At 58.8% G+C, this 6,211-nt stretch overlaps 1 long non-coding RNA gene across 1 annotated transcript; it reads left to right on the forward strand.

Annotated features, from left to right (window-relative positions):
• Positions 1-2,910: 2,910 nt before the first annotated feature.
• Positions 2,911-5,983, forward strand: LOC136358151 (uncharacterized). The gene is made up of 2 exons (XR_010743015.1): positions 2,911-3,459; positions 5,202-5,983. It is a non-coding gene; the product is annotated as an uncharacterized lncRNA (long non-coding RNA).
• The last annotated feature ends 228 nt before the right edge of the window (positions 5,984-6,211 follow it).

The raw sequence follows: 6,211 nt of genomic DNA on the forward strand, positions 1-6,211 counted from the left end.
TTTTAATGAGGGGTGCAGAAGGGCTGAGCGCTGGGATTACACGGCGCGGAGACAGAGCTGCGGGCTGTGTGTGCGCGCAGGGCTGGTAGTCTCCGCCCGTCTGCCTGCTAATCGCACGTTTCCGCTGTTAAAAAGAAACCGAGACACTGTGGCCGAGCCCAGCGCTGTCTCTGTGACTGTGACATGAAAAGATGGCGCTCTCTCCCCTCCCCCAGCCTCCCTCTCGGTTTACACTTCCTCCCCAACAGCTTTTGCCTTCCAGTTTTTTAAAGCCCTCTTTGCTCCTTCCTTTCCCCCCCTTCTCCCCCGGCCGGATACCACCTTCCCAGCCGGTCGGTGGGTCCCTCTGTTGCGACGATATTTTTTTTTTTTTCCTTTTTTCTTTACCTCGCTATTTTCGCCTCTCCCTTTTCTCGGAAACCTCGATCTCTTTATGTCTCGCTCTTTTGTGAACTTCGGCGGCAGTTTGCAGGAGGCGGGGGGGAGGGGAAGGAAAAGCGGGGAGGGGGTTACCCCGTCGCTTCTGCCCCCCATCCATGTCCTCCCTGTCCCCAGGGGCAGGAACGGGAGCCGGATCTGGTGTGTGGGTGTCGGGCGGGCAGCAGGGAGCCTCAGGGAGGTGCCTGCCCCGCCGGCGACCTGGTCGCGCTGCGGTCGCCCCGGTGGCCACGGGAGCGCTCGCCGGGGGGACGAGCCGCGCTGGAGCGATGCAGCAGGACACATCTCCGTCGGAGGAGTTTACCTGTCTAGAAACCTGCGCGCTCCAAGGTGGTCCCGGCTCCCGGAGAGGGTCCACGGAACTGGCCGCGGCCCCGCTCCGAGGCAGGAGGGTTACTCCGCTGCCTTCCACATCACTTTTTGCGTTCATCACCAGACCGCTCTAAGTGCTAAGTTGGTTTTTTTTTTTTCTTTTTTTTTTTTTTCTTTTTTTTTTTTTTTTTCCCCTAAGCCTGCAAATTAAATTCAGCGCCGCTCTCCTATTTTAGTGTCTGTTATGTTAATTGCACTTAGCGCTGGGCGCTGCTCGCCAGGGATGTATGAAGGCCTTGGAGATTAACCGCAGGCTCTTTCTCGGAGTTTTCTGAGGCAGCAGCAAGTTCCGAGGGGCTAACAGGGAGTCTTCAAGATCCCATGTGCTTTCGGGGCGTGCCGCTGCTGGCCGGCACCTCTACTAAACTCGGGGCCAGAGACTCTCGGCTGGCAGGTCAGGCTGCCAGCAGCTCCCTGTGCACCCGCAGATCTATTTGCGTAAGGATTTGCATTGCGGGACGACAGGTATTTTTCCTCCCTGTGGATGGTAAAAATGCAAAATTAGCGTGACTGTTTCTAGGCAGAGAAGCCACGACTACGTGATCTCGCTGAACCTGTCGGTTGTGCTCTCTGGAGCAGCAGGGAAACCGGACACCTTTATCAGTGACCCCCGGAGCCGTTCTCCCAGGCGTTCGCTGCCTTTATCGCCATCTAACCTAGGCAGCCCGCGAGTACCGTGTCACGGCCCCTGCCCTGCCCGGGGATGTCCGTACGGCTGGCTGTGCCCCGCGGTGTTACCCAGCCATTCCGGGAAGGAGCAGGCATGTGTGGCCTTGCCAGGCATGTCCCTTCTCCGGCGTCTACTTCATCTATTCGTTATCAGGGACGGCATGTGGAGTGACTGAGCCTAATAAGTTGTCCACTTGTTCATTTCAGGAGCATTGATTTCTGGTTCCAAGGCACTCTGTTCTAGCTCTGGCTACAGCTGCGGGGCATTTCGCAGCTGGTCTTTCGCCTAGACAAATATCAGCGAGAATGTGAGCGTTATTAGCCACTAAATAAATCATTAACGTGCACACAAATGTTATTTTAGCATAACTTCCAGGGAGAAAATATCCTGGCGGGCAAGGCGGCCAAGCGTGCTACGTTGGACCGGCCTCGTCGCGGGCTGCCCGGCAGCGGCGGGCGGGGGTCGGCGCCCCCCCGGCACGGAGAGCACGGCTCCGGCTCCTGATTGAACATTAACAGGGCCGGCCGGCGCGGCACGGCCGCAGGGCCTTGCTTCGCAGACCTTTGTCTGCTCTCCCGAGGCCGGGCGGGGACGCCGGGCGCTTTTACTCCCCAAACGCGACGGCACTAATGAGATTACCGGCCGGCTGGCCGCGGCCGGGAAGCGCCGAGGCGGCGGGGCAGAGCCCGGCCCGGCCGCTGCGCCTGGTTAGCGCGGAGCCCAGGGCAAGGAACCGCGTTCGCTTCTGGCCTCCCGCGGAGGGCCCTCCCGCCCGCGTCCCGCCCGGCGGCGGCCAGCGGGGAGCGGCAGCCGCCGCCGCCCGGGCCGCGCTCGCCCTGCCCCGCGGAATCCCGCGGGTGCCAGTAAAGCCCTGCCTGGGAGCCCTGCCAAGGCGGTCTCGCTTTGATATTCCGCGCCACGGCCGCTCCTCCGCTCGCTCCTAATCACGCAAATGCGAGCTTGCCCCGGCACTCTCCATAATAAACACTGAGCGCGTTTCGCTGGGCGCCCAAAGTAAATACTGTATCGGGGAAGCGGGGCTGCGCTGGGAAGCTGAAATCTTCCACTTTTTTGCACTTAGCAACAGACTGAGGCGTCGTGCGCGCCCCCCCGAGCCGGCTCGGTGTGATTTACTTTCTGGTTGCAATGCAGATATTCACTTGTCAGTTCAAGGGCAGGACAGAAACTGTGCAAGCGGAGTCTTGTGAACGGAAATCTCCCATTTACGAGGTTCTGCTCCAGCACCAAAAGCCACCCTCCAGCACCTTTGTTCTGCATGCAGCTGCTCTTACACACACACCCCCCTCCGCCCTCCACCCAGCCACATCACCGTCCAGCCTTCTTCCCGCGTCTCACTCAGATGGATTCCCAGCTTTTTCCCGACTGACCCCGGGGAGGCGGTGGGGGGAGCAAGGGGAGGGAGCCCGGGAGAGGTTGATGATGAATGACAAGGCAAATGATAAGACCGAAGCGACAGCAAAGCAAACAGAAGTGGTCTCTCGCAGGGCCCAGAACCGTCCGCGGCCACGGAGCTGTGCCTGTGCCGTGAAGGCAGGGTTGTCCTCCGCAGGCAGCCCGGCTTCTCCGGGGCGAGATAAACACATTTCGGTCACGTGGCGAGCCTATACGGTGCCATGCTTCTATTTGCCTTCCCCGCTCGCTTTTCGCTTTTCACAATAACGTGCCATCCGCCAGCCAGCTCCGAGGCTAACCTCACCTCCCTGGCGCCCGGCCAGCCCCCCGGGCCCGGCCGTGCAGGGAGAAGCCGCGACTCCCGCGGGGAGGTTGCGCCCCGGCCTGGGGCTGGCAGCGGCCCAAGGCAGAGCCGGGGAAGCCTCCGGCTGCATCCCGGTTTGGGGCTGGAACAGGATCTGGCTGCACGGGGGCGAGAGCAGGGGCCAGGACTGGCCGCATCCCCAGGACAGGGCTCAGGAAGAGCGCGGTGTTCCCGCAGGGTGGAGTTTCGCCCGGGACCGCAGGTGCGGGGCGTGTGCGGGTGGAGCTGACTTCAGGGCGGGGGGAACCGCCGCATCTCCGTCAGGATCGTCCGGCGTAGAACGGGCTCCGAAGAGGAGGGGGGAACGGGCACCCGCGGCGAGACGCCAGCAGCTTTGCAGTTTTAAAATGGCTGAAAAGGGTGTCCCCGGGCATCCCCTTCCCGGTAGCAGCAGCGGCGAACCCCGTCGCCCCGAGCACCGCGGGCGCCGGCGGCAGCCCCGGTTGGTTACGGGAACAATGAGCCGCCGCGGGCGCGCCCGGTGCCTCCCCGCTGCCGGGGCCGGCCGGGGGCAGCGCCGCGGGGCCGTGGTGCAGGCGGCGGGGGAGGCGTTCGGGGGGCGGGAGGCTGGAGCCGCCAAGTGAACCCCCCCCCCCTCCCGGCGGAACGAGCGTGCCGCTAATCCCTTTATCCCCGCTCGCTGGTGGCGGTGCGAGCCTCCGGCCCAGAGCCACCCGCCAGCCGCCGGGAAGGCAGCGTGCTGGCTCGGCGCCGCAGATGTCGCCGGGGGGAGCAGGGAGCCGATCCCCAGCGGAACCACCTCCTGCACAACGGCAGCAGCCCCCGGGAGGTGCTTGGCCGGCACCGGGCGGTTCGCACCCCCCAGAGCCCCCGAGGGTTTCCTGCCGTCGGGCGCCGCGGCCGTGCCCCAGCACCGCACTCGGGGCGCGCCCCGCCCCCGCACTGATGCCCCCTGGCCGCCTCCGTCTCTCCTCCCGGGGCAGGCCTCTCTTCTGTCCCCGCGGGAGCACGGGCGCGACCTCCGCTCTGTCCGGAGCTCCCCGGAGCCCCTGTGCGAGCGAAGAGCAGCCCCCGGTGAGGTGCCCAGCTTGCAGCCCGTACTCCGAAATCTGGCAATTATGCAAATGCCCAGGACGCTCTCCCCTTTGATCTGAACTTCCTCGGAACGATCCCTTCTCACTACGGGGCATGAAAACGCCTCTCGGACGTGTAAAGTGAGCTACAGAGCTCCTTTCATTCCCTTTTGTTACCCGCACCGGGCTCGTCTCTCCGGCCCCGCATTCCCCGAGCGCCGGGAAAGAGCACGGCAAGGGGCTCCCGGGGGAGGCGGCGGGACGTGGGAGCGGCTCGGGCCGCCGGTTGTCATGGCGAGGCCAAGCGTCTTCCCAAGTTATGTGCGACTAATGGGTTTGTGCCCCGCTCGGCTCCGGGTTCACCTTTCCCCCCGCTGCTCGGCTCCCCGCCGACCTCCCCGCCCGCGGCCCGGGAGCAGCCCTCGTCCCTGTGGCTCCGTGCCCGCGGACCGAACGCCGCCGGGGCTCGGGCACAGTTAAGGGGCTGGGGACTCCCGTCGGCGGAGTGCAGTCCTCGAGAGACTTTAAACTCCATCTTCTGCCGCGCTCCTTAGCACCTCTTGTTTCAGTTTTGATAAGTGAGGCTAACGAGGCACTGAGTGTATCAGAGGTTTAGAGTGTCTACACAACCGTGGATATGATTTTCGAGACTCTCAAGAGCCATGGCTGGGATTTTCTGTTATCTTATTTTCTCTTTTCTCTCTCTCTCTCTCTTTTTTTTTTTTTTTCCTTTGAAAGGATATTAAGAAAGTTTATGCTGTCTTGAAAACTACTCCTCTGTAAGAAAAACATTCTGACCGTTTGCTGGAGCCATTTTATGAAACCTCAAGGAGGTTAATAGCTTGCATGAATTTCAGGAATACCAGATCTCTCCTTAATACCTTCTTCTCTTTCTCTGCCATTTACTCAGAAAAAACCAGGAGCTCTGTAGGCCAAGCACTCCCGTGACAGACAATGGATTCCTACCTATCTGAGGGGCCTGCACCAGCAAACAGATGGATTTCTTCCCTGCTCTGCTTATACACGGTGCTGAGAGAAAACCTGCAGTGTGTCTGTGAGACTAAGGGATGCACATGAAAGAGGACACAGCGTAAGGAGCCCACCCTAAGTATGAGGTTGCGTTTTTCGTTTTGCTGGAATTTGCTATTTCATCCAGAGAAGCACTGGTTGATGTGGCATGAATGAAATTGTGCTGCTGCAAAACAAAGCTGAGCAAACTGGAGAGGAGAATTATTTGAACTGTTTCTAAAATGTTGTCATGTTTGTTAACAGCTGCTTAACTCCATGTCTAACAAGCTCTTGGAAATAAGTTTATTAATTAAAAAAAAAAAAGTAAAAGGCAATGCCCCTGCTTGCTTACAATTAAAATGATGAAGCTTATAAACGCATTCCTTTGAGACCTCCAGTAATATCAGGGCTCAGGGGACTGGAAGTACCTAATTCATAGATTTTTTAAACCAAGAACGGACTGTTATGATCAGCTGGTCTGACCTGCCACATATCATGGGCCAGTGAATTTCAGCCAGACGTTCTTGTATCAGACTCATAAATTCTGCCTGAGCTTTTAACCTGGCATCCAATCTTGCTCTAAAGACTTTTAAGTAACAGGAAAAACCACTGCGTGCCTCAGTTGTTCCAGTGGTTATGTGCCCTCACTGTTTAAAAAATAAAAGTACCTATTTCTGCTCAGAATTCATAGAGCTTCATTTCCAACATAGGATCTCATTATGCCTTTGTCTGCCACATTAAAGAGATCTTGACTATCAGAAATCTCCCCATAGAGACACTTAGGGCACTTAAAGAACTATGATCAAGCCAAGTCATAGCCTCCTCTTGGATAAATTAATAGATGGGATTTCTTTAGTCTTTTGCAATAAGATGCGAATTCCCAGACCTTGAATCACTCTCTAGCTCTCTTCT

The sequence above is a fragment of the Sylvia atricapilla genome, chromosome 2 (genome assembly GCF_009819655.1).
Source record: "Sylvia atricapilla isolate bSylAtr1 chromosome 2, bSylAtr1.pri, whole genome shotgun sequence".
Lineage (NCBI taxonomy): Eukaryota > Metazoa > Chordata > Aves > Passeriformes > Sylviidae > Sylvia > Sylvia atricapilla.